Genomic DNA, 13,548 nt, shown 5'->3' with positions numbered 1-13,548 from the left:
TGCATTCACATAACTCTCATGTCCGCTTCCCTCTATTCTGTTTTTGATCAGCAGTGATTGGCACGAAGAGAAACACAAAGTGCCTGCGTGTCAAAGAGTTCCCTAACAGTGTTAAGGCTATAATTTAGAAAATTATACATTTAAGCCTCTCAACAACTCTGGGAGGTATTATTTGGATTTTACAAATAAGAAAACTGAAGAGAGGTAACTTTCCCGAGATCACGCAGCTGGTAAACAGAAAGGCAGAAATGGGATAGAGGCTGCCATCCACCTTTAGCCTCTGTCCTCTTGGGCCCACTTTGCTCCACTGACCGGGACCCCTGAAGGCAAAGCTCCTCAAGAAGCTGACCTCTAGATGTGGTGCCAAATACGTGTCTAATGAATACAGAGTTTCATAAGTGCGGGAAAACCACATCAGTACATATGTTTATAAAAGGTACAAGAGGAAATTTGTTGGGGGGCGGAGAGGAGCACCTGTGAGGTGGATTTTCATTATGACTGGCTTATGGAAGCTTTCTTGCCCAGTTAAAAAAGCGCATTTCCCCGGTGCTAAATTTTAACAATGGGCTAGTCCCTTGTCAGAGCTATTATTCAAAACTTGATGAATCTGCTTCTCTATTTCAAAAATAAGATACAAAAATATTTATTAATGGATGCAAATGCTGGCAAAGTAGATCACTATTTAAAAAAAAAAAGCTGCCGGGGTGCCTGGGTGGCTCAGATGGTTAAGCATCTGCTTTCGGCTCGGGTCATGATCCCAGGGTCTTGGGATCGAGCCCCACATCTTGCTCCTCAGCGGGGAGCCTGCTTCTCCCTCTGCCTCTCCCCCTGCTTGTGCTCTCTCTCTCTGTATCTCTGTGTCTCGAATGAATAAATAAAACCTTTAAAAAAAAAAAGAAAAAAGAAAAAAAAAAGCTGCCAAGATCTGTTTAATATTTTCCTGATGGTCAGCAGTCTGAATGTCTAAAAAATTAATAAGCCAAAGGTACTAGAAATTATGTATTGCTCTTGCTCACTTCGGATAATTTCTTTTTTTTTAAAGATTTTATTTATTTATTTGTGAGAGAGAATGAGAGACAGAGAGCACGAGAGGGAGGAGGGTCAGAGGGAGAAGCAGACTCCCCGCTGAGCAGGGAGCCTGATGCGGGACTCCATCCCAGGACTCCAGGATCATGACCTGAGCCGAAGGCAGTCGCTTAACCGACTGAGCCACCCAGGCGCCCCACTTCGGATAATTTCTTAGGAAGAATATAAATGATCCCCTTTTAATATATTAACCATCAGAGGAAAAAATAGGTAACTATGGCATCACATTTCTTGGTGATCTGGAGTTGTAGGGGGTTGAGCGTTTCCAACTCAGAGTCAGTTCTGCAAGGACCTGTCAAGATCTGGACAGAAAGTGGATCGGTGGCGAACAAAATTCTAACAGTGAATTTGCAGTAGCCTCAATACTTTGGAAGAACAAGATGGGAGGGGTCAAGAGAAGAAGAGGGGCCATGTCCTATTAGACTTCACTTAATCCTCTTCCCAGTGTTCAGCAAAAGAAGCTACTTTGACTCTCTTCTGAGCTGTGGGCAGGGGGGGAGGGGGGGACAGAGGCAATGATACTTTACTCCATGAGATTAGGGGGGAAAAACCTTCAGAGACCATAAGAACCTATAAATGATTATTAACTGTATTCTTTATTGAAGTTTAGTTGACATATAACATTACATTAGTTTCACGTGTATGATATAATGATTCAGTATTTGTATATATTAAATGATATGATGATCACCTCAGTAAGTCTAGTTAACATCTGTCTCCTATATAGTTACACAAATTATTTTTATGTGATGAGAACTTGGAAGATCTACTCTCTTAGCAAGTTTCAAATGTGCAATGCAGCATTATTAACTACACTCACCATGCTGTACATTATTTCCCTAAGGACTTATTTATTTTATAACTGGGAGTTTGTACCTTGTGACCCTCTTTACCCATTTCGCCCACCCTCCATCCTCTGCCTCTGGCAAGTTGTATTCTAGTAAGGAATATAATGGCTTAAGGGGGCGGGTACAAGGAAAGTACTTATCTCTTGTAACACTAACATAGCTCCTGAGGCTTACAGAATCAAATTACTAGGCATTCTCTTCCTGAATTCACACATCATAGTCTGCAGTGTGGCACCTGCCTCATCTCATCCGGCATGTTCAGCTTTCCAATGACTCAAGCCTAATGGTGCACACACCTGTGACAGATTCCTGGACTCATTAATGAATAATTGTATGATGCAAGTCACTTTCCAACATTCATGGCTCAATCCTGAATGTAGTATGCTCATCAAAGTATCTATGAAAGCTTCTGAAATACCAATTTCTACTTTCTTTACCACATTCTAATATAAGCTGTCTGTTCCCCATGCTGTAGCAGATTTAAGAAACCGTGGCATTTTATAGAAACTGCTTAACTATTCATTTCTAATTTCTCATCTCCAGTCCTATGAATCTAATCTCATTTACTTTTTTTTATGGACCTCCTTGGTATTCTGCTTGAGCTTTCCTATCAATAAATGACATTTGGAGGTGGAGTAATTTCTTTACTATCCAAATGCTGACAACTTCTATTTTATAGTTTCTAGCTGAACTCAACCTACCTATCCACCTGCTAACTTCATATCATCTTTTAGATATTTCACATAGGAGACATTTTAAACCTGGACACATCACCCACTGTCTAACCCCAACCAGTCCTCCCACTGTTCGTCTTCCATCCAGATGCTCAAGCCAGAAACCCCAAAGTCATCTGTGACCCCTCCCCCGACCAAGGATCATGAAATCAATCACTAGATTCTACAGAACATGCCTCCAAATGTCTCCTAGCTTGTCTTCTTCTTTTGAACCTAATGACACTGCCCAAGTTCAAGCCATAATCCCCTTTCATCACTGCAAGAAGCTCCAAACTGGGCTCTCTGTATCTGTTCTTGCTCTACTCCAAAACTTTTTTCCATAGGGCAGCCAACGTTTTTTCAGAATGCAAATCTGTTATCTTTCCTCTTCCTAAATTTTTCAATTGCTTCCTGTTGCATTTAGGACAAAGAGAGGAATACCTGACATAACTCTGCTGGTCCTATAGGATCTGGTCTCTATCTACTTTCCCCCTCTCACTCTCTATGCCTGTATTTTGCAAAATTGGGGTTCAACCATCCCAGGAAGTACATGAAAGGATCCAAATAGATGCAAAAGGCAATTATTAGAATTTTTAGTTCTATTTTTTTTAAAGATTTTATTTATTTGAGAGAGAGAGTGCACACAGGGGGAGGGGCAGAGGGAGAGAGAGAGAAGCAGACACCCTGCTGAGCAAGGAGCCCAATGTAGTGCTCAATCCCAGGACGCTGAGATCATGACTTGAGCCAAAATCAAGAGTCAGTCGCTTAACCAACTGAGCCACCCAGGTGCCCCTCTAGGTTCTATTTTTTAACCAGCTTTCTTTCTTTCCTTCTTTCTTTCTGTTTTTTTAACCTGATCTTCTTAAAATGTCTATTTTTTGTGCCCATTAATTCATTAAAAAATGAATATGTATATTGGAATATGTATATTGGAAGTATATGCTTAAATTACTTTTACTGACAGGGATGCATAATCAAAAGAGTTAAGGGGTCACCAGTCTCTACTGTAGACATACTGGCTTCTTTTACTTGTTTCTGCACATCATATTCTGTCCTATCTTGGGATTTTGAGTATGCTATTGCTTCTGTTGGGATGGATTCAGCATATTCACCTCAAGATTCTAATTGGAAGGTCTAAGGTATGATCAGGCACCTCTAATTTTATAAACCTCAGGCAATTCTGCTATATTGTATTCTCCATTTGAAAACCATGGAATTTATCAAGTGCTAAGGGAGTGGGGCACAAGCTAGAGAGGCTTTTAATGAACTGGCCTGAGAACATAATCACCAGTTTCTAAGGGAATATCCATTCTATGTTTCAAACAACCAATTTATAAATAAACTTTAGGAGAGAATAAATTTGTAATATCAGGAAGGACTATTTTTAATGTTTGAAAATACTTCAAGACTCTATTATATAAACAGTTTGGCTGTAAGGACACAATGAAGTTTAAAAGGGAAAAATCGGGGTGCCTGTGTAGCTCAGTTGGTTAAGAGTCCGACCCTTGATCTCAGTTCAGGTCTTGATCTCAGGGTTGTGAGGCTGGGCATGGAGCCCACTTTAAATAGACAGATAGATAGATAAGGAAAAATCATATGCTTCAAGAATAATTATTTGAGCAATAGAGTTTCTCTTCAATATTATATGTAGAGTAGTTTAGGGTTAAATAGGCTTGCATTTGAAATCCTTCTCTGTCAAATACTAGCTATGTAATTCTAGAAATGAATCACTTAAACCTCTTATTCAGAGCTTCAATTATTTATTTTTTAAAATGAGGGTAACACAAATCACAACTACTGTGACCACCTCCTTTTATTGAGCGCATAATGCAGGCCAGGGCACTGGGCTAAGCACTTAACATACTTTGTATTATGTAAGCCTCACAAAGTTGAGTTGGGTCTACTGTACTCATAGCTATAAAATAAATATACTGAGGAAAACCAAGTAACATGACAAGGGACCATAATAATGACTGACCCAACAGGCCTTCTGGCTCCAAGGTCAAGCCATACTTGCAGTATGTTCCATGCCTGTCCTTTACACTGCCCGTCACTGTCCGGCACACACAGCTCTCAAACCCAGGGCCCTTCTCATCAGTAACCGGCTGCAACGAACCCAGCTAGTCAACTGCAGGATGGCGGAGATACTATTTTAACACACGAGTAGGAGATAACGAACCTAAGATATCAGCCGTATTACCTAGCATCAAGTAGGAGCTCAGAAAAGTATAAACACCTTCACCCCGAATTTTCTGGGCAAGCCAGAAAAAAGAGAAGGTCAAACAGACCCTAGGGTGGTTGAACCAGGAATTTAACTCTGGGAGAAGCCTGTATAGAATTTTATAAAGTCTCAAGAGGCGGCAGACTGAAATCCTATATTTTCCTCCTCTCCCAGCCACCTGAAGAAAAGTACTGAGGCAGAAACCACTCAGGAGATTTACAGGGTAAAGCAAATTAACTTCAGGTACTGGGAACAGGCAGCGCTTAGACGGAACATTTTTTGAGGCCTATTGTTTCATTGAGAATGCCTTTCTTCTCTGTGTATGATTTCTTGGATTTCTTTCTTTCTGTCCCCACAGCTTCTCATCCTGATTTGTACAAAAACTGCCCAGTTCTTTTCTGCACCCACGTGCAACACCTGCAGCTTGTTCACTAGCGCAACTATACTGGCTTTTAAATCTATTTTTCTCAGATTCTTTGCACTTGAAGGAGAGAAACAAAAAAAAGACATTTGCCTGTTTATCTTTTTAGGAGTAAGAATTCTTATCTCACTGTATCCTCTTTATTTTTTTTTAGATTTTATTTATTTATTAGAGAGAGAGAATGAGCGAGAGAGAGAGAGCACAAGCAGGGGGAGGGCAGGCAGAGGGAGAAGCAGGCTCCCCGCTGAGTAGGGAGCCCGATGAGGGACTCAATCCCAGGGCCCCAGGATTATGATCCGAGCTGAAGGCAGACGCTTAACCAACTGAGCCACCCAGGCACCCATTATATCCTCAACTTTAGATTGAATTATGAAAATTCTGTTATTTTCTCTTTGTAAAAATTAAGAAGCAATAATATCTTAAGTTAGTATACCAGGGGCGCCTGGGTGGCTCAGTCGTTAAGCGTCTGCCTTCGGCTCAGTTCATGATCCCGGGGTCCTGGGATCGAGCCCCACATCGGGCTCCCTGCTCAGCGGGGAGCCTGCTTCTCCCTCTCCCACTCCCCCTGTTTGTGTTCCCTCTATTGCTGTCTCTCTCTGTCAAATAAATAAATTAAAAAAAATTAAAAAAAAAGTTAGTATACCATAATGGATGTTTCTTATTTCTTTGATTTTGGGGAGAGACGCTCAACATCCACTGAAATATCTTAAGTAAAATTCCACTTCTAAGTAAGTTTTAGTTAGAAATTTATCACTTAAATTTTTTATTATAGTGCTTAGGAAATAACAGAATGACTACCGAGTGCTAAAAATTAAGACGGTAAGATGGTATGTAATACCCTGAATCTGGTTACATGTTGAATGGTGCTGGTCTGATTCCAGGGAGTAGGTTAACCAGATGTAGTCCCAAAACTGGGCTGCAGAAAGCTGATATAGCTATGCATTCAAAGCAAGCTAATCAAGCTTATTTAAAACTAGACAATGATATGGGAGAGAAGGAATGGCAAGAGAACCAAGAGGACACTGTTCTTTATTATAATCAAATGCTATGTTCATTATAATAATAACGACCTTTGCAGCACGGAATGCAAAGAAATCCGAAACAGTACTTTTTTGTCAGTTGTTGTTGGCAATTAGAACAAAAGTAAATATATATCTCTTGCTAAGAGTTCTCATAGTAGGTGGAAGGCTGTAGATGTTTGTGCTGTAAGACATTTAATTCAAGACTAATACGCTGAGACAATCTGAATAATTCTGTCTTTAGAAAGATTCAACTTTACCAGACTGAGAGGGACAAAACAGTGGGAAAGAGAGAGAAATGGGAGCTTTTCCTGTATTCATCTGCCTTTAAAGGCAGGAAGTAAAGTTGATTAGTCCCCAGCAGCAGAGGATCATCCTGCATGATGGCCGCTTTGCCATTTGTATACATCACTTTTGAACATGGGAAGGAAAACTCATCCCTACTTTGCATTTTTAAAAATCATCCATTCACTCACTCATTCAACACATGTTTATGGACTACCTCCTATGTAGCAGGCATAGCCATCCAGGAACAGTCTGGTGGGGAGAGAGTCTTTAGAGAAATAATCACATGATTTAAATCAACGCTGCCCTTACAAGTAAGCTAAGTGCTGCTAGGGAAGCGTAAAGATGGAGGGATGATGGCGCGTGCGGCTCTAATTCTGATTGCGTCTCCAAGGAGTGACAATGAACGTGAGGAGTAAGTTAGCCAGTGAAGAGTGGGGAGAAGAAGTGTTCCCAGCAGAGGGGGAACAAAGAGCACAGGATGGGAAAGAGCCAGACTGGCTCCATAATTTGCCAGGACAAGTACAAAATGAAAATTGAGACCCCTTGTTTAAAGAGTGGTAATTTCAAGATTGTAGAGCATTCAATCAAGTGTAGGGACCTGTGCAACTGGACTGGCCGCATGCCCACGAAGCTGACTCTGGAAAAGAGGGCCAGTCTGAGGGACATAGGCCAGCTGAAGCACCGGCGGGACAGAAAAGGCTAGCTGAGGCTGAAGAAATATGGGAGGCACACAGGCATAAACCCAAGAACAGGGCCTCCAGGGACCAACCTCAGGGACCAACCTGCTCTGTCTCCTTTATAGTTCCCCAAACAGTTATTAAAGAGCTATTGTATAAGCCAGGCTGTTATGTAAGCACTCTTCTGGGCGCTAAGAGGAAGACAAAGAAGACAGTCTTTGCTTTTAAGGAGCTTACAAATAATTCTGTAACTTAGGGTAGAATGTGGTAAGTTTCACATGAGAGTGTAAGCACCAATTTGTGGGAGATTCAAGGCATGAAGATTATTCACTTGAGGTAAACAGACTGAAATTAGTCTTCTTCTGCCTTTAGAGCCATGATTTGGCCATATCACTATAGAAATAGCAAACATATCCAGCACTTCCTATATGCCAGGCACCAAATGCTATATGCTTGACAAGTATTAATTTATTTTAGCCTCACATAATGAGATAGGTGCTATTATTATTTTTTAAAGATTTATTGAGAGAGAGAGAGGGAGAGCATGCACGAGCAGGGGAGAGGGCAGAGGGAGAGGGAGAGGGGAAGCAGACTCCCCCGTGGCGTAGGGCCTGAGGTGGGGCTGATCCCATGACCCGGAGATCATGACCTAAGCCAGCCAAGAATCAGACGCTCAACCGCCTGAGCCACCCAGGAGCCCCATGGTAGGTGCTATTATTATCCTCACTTTAAGGAGAAGAAAACAGAGACCCAGAGAGGTTAAATAACTTACTTGCCCAAGGTCACACAGCTAGCAAGGTGGGGATTCATTCCAATCCAGGAAGCCAAGGTCCAAAGCCCTCGCTGAACTATTATACTATATTACCATTTGACTAGCACTGTTTCATTTTGCTTTGTTTTAAAAATCTATACGCTAGGGGCTCCTGGGTGGCTCAGTCGTTGGGCATCTGCCTTCAGCTCAGTCATGATCCAAGGGTTCTGGGATCGAGCCCCACATCGGGCTCCCTGCTTGGCAGGAGGACTGCTTCTCCCTCTCCCTCTCCCCCTGCTTGTGTTCCCTCTCTCGCTGTCTCTCTCTGTCAAATAAACAAATAAAATCTTTAAAAAAAAAATCTATATGCTATACTTATGCCCTTTTTCCTCCCGGGTTTTCTGCTGTCACTTTAACCTTTTTTATCTACTCAGTTAGCCATATATCATATCTGCCTCAAACTGGCTAAGAGATACACAAGAAAAATAATTTTCCTAAAGATTTTTCCATCTTTATATCTAGAGTCAGAATTGTCAGGAACAGAAATGAGAAATACATTTCGGTATGAATTTCTGAAAGGAGATGACACAGACAGCGCTACTTTCCTTTGCTGTTGATGACCATGCTGCACATCTTTGTACTGATGACCAGCTAGAGCCACCATGGTTATGGACAGCTCCTACTGACTCCCTGAGAACTGTGAACACCTAATGAATGGAACTCTGGAACCCACATATTGGCTCTCAGGGTCCCCATGACCCAATGCTGGATCTGTTCCTTACAGAAGTAAGAAGTGCATGTATGTGCTCATTAATTCCACAAATACCTACTTTGTGCAAGACACTGTGCCAAATGCTCTGGGATACAAAGACAGCTAGGACACAACAATTTCATCAAGAAATTCAAAATAAACTTTAAATTTGATTAATACCATCATGGAAACAGAAGCCTCCTGCTCTTATGGTTTAGAGGAGAATGTTTTCACAAACTCACCAGGAAATTTAGGACAAACTCTAAGGAGGAGCTAGCCTGTAAGCATTGTCCCCGGGGGAGATTTTGCTATTGACCATTCACAAGTGTCAGGATCTTTCTTCCTTTTCCTTCCGCCCCTCCCTCCTTTTTTTTTTTTTTTTTTTGGTATCAGTAGCCTCCAAGGACTGGACATAAGCAAGGCCACAGGTTTCCTCCCCACTATCTTTCCACCAGGGAGAAAGCAGCATTTGTACGTGGTAAGCAAGCCCAGAGTGCTCTGCGTCGGGTGCTGTTCTGCAGGTGTTAGACGGCCTGGCCTGCCAGAATCGTCCATGTGATCCATGCAAGGCTAGAGGGGCCTATGTAGTAGTTCTAGCCAATCCAATTTAAAATTGACATCCTTTATGCTAATTAGAAAACCCTCTGGTGTAGATTTAAATATAAGTAGGATAAATTTACAGTAGTTACCTCCTGATTAGGGTTTTTTCCAATGCCAACCGACTAACCCTAGACTGTATTCCCATATCAGAGTGCTTGAAATATTAATCAAGTCCAAAGTGCAGACTATAACTAACACACATTTTATCACACAGTTGGAGTACTTTAATTTTTTAAAAAGATTTTATTTATTTATGTGTGAGAGAGAGAGAGTGGCAGAGGCAGAGGGAGAAGCAGGCTCCCAGCTCCGATGCGGGGCTTGATCCCAGGAACCTGGGATCATGACCCGAGCCGAAGGTAGACACTTAACCGACTGAGCCACCCAGGCACCACCCCCTTTTAAAAATATTTTATTTGTTGGAGTATTTTTTTTTTTTATAATGTTGAGCAAGTAATTTTTTTTAAAGATTTATTTATTTATTTTTATTTGAGAGAGAGAGAATGAGAGAGAGCGAGTACATGAGAAGGGGGAGGGTCAGAGGGAGAAACAGACTCCCTGCCGAGCAGGGAGCCCGATGCGGGACTCGATCCCGGGACTCCAGGATCATGACCTGAGCCGAAGGCAGTCGCCCAACCAACTGAGCCACCCAGGCGCCCCTTGTTGGAGTATTTTAACACACATTTTATCACACTGTGTAGGTTGGAGTATTTTAATGTAAATTGCAGAGAGTATATAACAAATAGTAGGTAGAACTGTAATAGGTACAGAGAGGAACAAGATAAAGAAAAAAACAGCTCATTATTGCTTATTTCTTTCCTCATTCCATAAAGGAAAGCAGAAGGAAACTGCTGTAAGCAAAGGTATGGAGCTGAAGTGTGGGCCTGCTAACTGTGCTAAGCAGTTGTCCGGGCGAGGAGCTAGAGACCCTGGTGTTCGGCATCTGCAGAGCAGGCTGGAAAGAAGGCACCAAAGCCAGTTCATCAGATCTAGGTCACCACCAGTTGATGAAAGCAGGAATCTATTTTGGTAGTTGCTACTTCAGTGACCATATTTTCTGAAATAAAAATCGGGCACATGGTCTTAACAGATGTTCGGGTCCATTCTGGATGTGAGAAGCAATTTGGAAGACGGAAGAACCTAAAATGCTAAAAATGTTTTGATTGTGTTAGTAGCTTATAGGGCTTAGGAAACAGAATATTTGACCTTAGAGCTATCTTTGAAAAACTTTTGTTCCAGTAATGGTAAGAGGTCACTGAGGTGGCAAGGGGATAGAAGGATTGAAACTGTGCTGGTAAGAACGTTCATCTGGAGATGGTGTATCTACACTAAATTAGGAGGGAGGGTGAAGAAAAGGAGGAAGGTGGCAATTGAAAGAATATTTAGGAAGTTTTAAAAAACAGATCAGGAGAGGGGTGCCTGGGTGGCTTCAGTCATTAAGCGTCTGCCTTCAGCTCAGGTCATGATCCCAGGGTCCTGGGATTGAGCCCCGCATCGGGCTCCCTGCTCCGCAGGAAGCCTGCTTCTTCCTCTCACACTCCCCTTGCTTGTGTTCCCTCTCTCGCTGCCTCTCTTTCTGTCAAATAAAATAAAATCTTTAAAAAAAAAAAACAGATCAGGAGAAAAGGCCTTTGTGAAGAAGATGACAGGAGAAATGGAAAGGGAGGCCCATGAGAAGCAGAAAAGTCTAAAGCAAGTCTGTCCTGTCATTTCAGTTAGGCCCAATGAGCCCTCCCCTCCTAAACTTCTTCAGAATTTGTCTATACCACTCATTTAATCATCACATATGGCTGGTAAGGAGCTTTTCCTGGGGTATGAATTTTCCTGATTAGGATACCTGAAGGCAAAAAAACCAAAACCAACACCAAAACCCTTCCTTATTTAAACTTGGTATCTACGTGCTTCCACCTAACACAAAGCTGAATACTTAGTCAATGCCTAAAGCCAATTTGTTCAGTTAAGCATATTCTTTTTTTTTTTTTTTTTTAAAGATTTTATTTATTTGACAGAGAGTGACACAGCGAGAGAGGGAACACAAGCAGGGGGAGTGGGAGAGGGAGAAGCAGGCTTCCCGCAGAGCGGGGAACCCGATGCGGGGCTTGATCCCAGGACCCTGGGATCATGACCTGAGCCGAAGGCAGACGCTTAACGACTGAGCCACCCAGGCGCCCGGTTAAGCATATTCTTAATGTCTGGTGGTTCAAGTGGAGTTTGTTAATTAGTTAAAACATTAGAATAAGAAAAACAGATGAAGACTATGCCCATATATTTTCTTTGAGTATGCGTATTACAGGAGGTATGTGATGACATAGAGCTGGTAAGTGGAAAGACACAGAAATCCACTTAACATAGGATATTTTTGTTACCTAAATGAGAAGATTGTGATAACCAATTAAAAATGGCAGTTTTCCTTGATATGTTTGACAGAGCCAATAATTACCTCTGCTCTGTGGGGCAATTTCTGAAATGGTGCATGAGAATGAGACTATTTGGGAGATTTCTTATGCTATGCAGTTGGATGCTCTTCCCTAAATTGAAATTCATTTCTTTAATTTTGGGCAGGGGGGTGGGGGGAAGACATAAGAAAAAAGTAAAAACATCATGCATAGTGAATGCTTAACACATGGAGAATAGATATATATCTGACAATCGTAAGAGAATTCTCATTGTGGATAAAACGGTAATATCAAACTAACTTTCTAAAAAAAATAACTGAATCATTTTGAATACTCAGAGTAGATCAAATGAGAATAATCTGAAATTAGGCTTGGCCACACACAGGTAAAGGAAAGACCCTAAGATTGGCTTTTCTCTTATGCCTGTTTCGCGTCCCTCTACTGCTGTTTACACATGAATGACTGCTTTCCAAAGCTCGGGGTGAAGTGGCATTTATGTTCCCATTTCCATGGCAACTGTGAGGAGGCCAGAAAAATAAGGTATGGGGAAATGTGCATTTCAACCCTCACTTCCCTTCTGCAGGTCCAGCCCTCCTCATTTCCATGGGAACAGGAATTGAAAGACCTCCAGCAGCTGAAAGGGAAAGCCCCCACAGACTGCAGTTGTTCGAATGTCAGCTGAGAGCCGCCAATGACAGTATATTGCAGCTATTAAAATTTTTATGTATTTATTTTTTTTAAAGTGTTTTTTTTTTTTAAGATTTTATTTATTTATTTGAAAGAGAAAGAACACATGAGAGGGGATAGGGTCAGAGGGCGAAGCAGACTCCCTGCCGAGCAGGGAGCCCGATGCGGGACTCGATCCAGGGACTCCAGGATCATGACCTGAGCCGAAGGCAGTTGCTTAACCAACTGAGCCACCCAGGCGCCCCGTGGCTATTAAAATTTTTAAATGATGTTTTCCCTAATAAATTCCCCCACTGTAATAATTTATAAGGGGGAGGGGCGCCTGGGTGTCAGTGATGGACTCTTGGATTTGGCCTCAGGTCATGATCTCAGGCTCTGTTCTAGGTGCGGGGTCAGCTTGGGAATCTTTCCCTCTTCCTCTCCCTCCCTTACTGCCCTCCCCTTTCACATGCACTCTCTAAAATATAAATGAATACGGAAATAAACAAAATCTTTAAAAAAAATAATTTACTGTATATGGTTTACAGAAACGGTTTAACTAGATGAGGAAGTACACTCCTTTGGATTGAGTACTTTGCTATCTTTCACAATTCCAATATCACATGTCATTTTTTAAAAGTAATCTCTAAGGGCTGATATCTAAGATCTATAAAGAACTTCTCAAACTCAACACCCAAAAAACAAATAATCAAGTCAAAAAATGGGCAGAAGACATGAACAGACACTTCTCAAAAGAAGACATACAAATGGCTAAGAGACACATGATAAAATGTTCATCATCATTAGCCATCAGGGAAATTCAAATCAAAACTACATTGAGATACCACCTTACACCAGTTAGAATGGCAAAAACTGACCATGCAAGAAACAACAAATGTTGGAGAGGTTGTGGAGAAGGGGGAACCCTCTTACACTGTTGGTGGGAATGCAAGTTGGTACAGCCACTTTGGAAAACAGTGTGGAGGTTCCTCAGAAAATTAAAAATAGAGCTACCCTATGACCCAGCAATTGCACTATTGGGTATTTACCCCAAAGACACAGATGTAGTGAAAAGAAGGGCCATATGCACCCCAATGTTCATAGCAGCAATGTC

At 41.7% G+C, this 13,548-nt stretch overlaps 1 protein-coding gene across 8 annotated transcripts in view; it reads right to left on the bottom strand.

Annotated features, from left to right (window-relative positions):
- Positions 1-13,548, bottom strand: part of LOC102744208 (rab GTPase-activating protein 1-like) — a 359,561-nt gene that overhangs the window by 41,341 nt on the left and 304,672 nt on the right. The gene's annotated exons all lie outside the window — the stretch shown is intronic.

The sequence above is a fragment of the Leptonychotes weddellii genome, chromosome 6 (assembly GCF_054177405.1).
Source record: "Leptonychotes weddellii isolate Sample4059 chromosome 6, ASM5417740v2, whole genome shotgun sequence".
NCBI classification, from domain to species: domain Eukaryota; kingdom Metazoa; phylum Chordata; class Mammalia; order Carnivora; family Phocidae; genus Leptonychotes; species Leptonychotes weddellii.
Note: the sequence above shows the minus strand (reverse complement) of the source record. Positions and strands in the feature narration are given on the sequence as shown.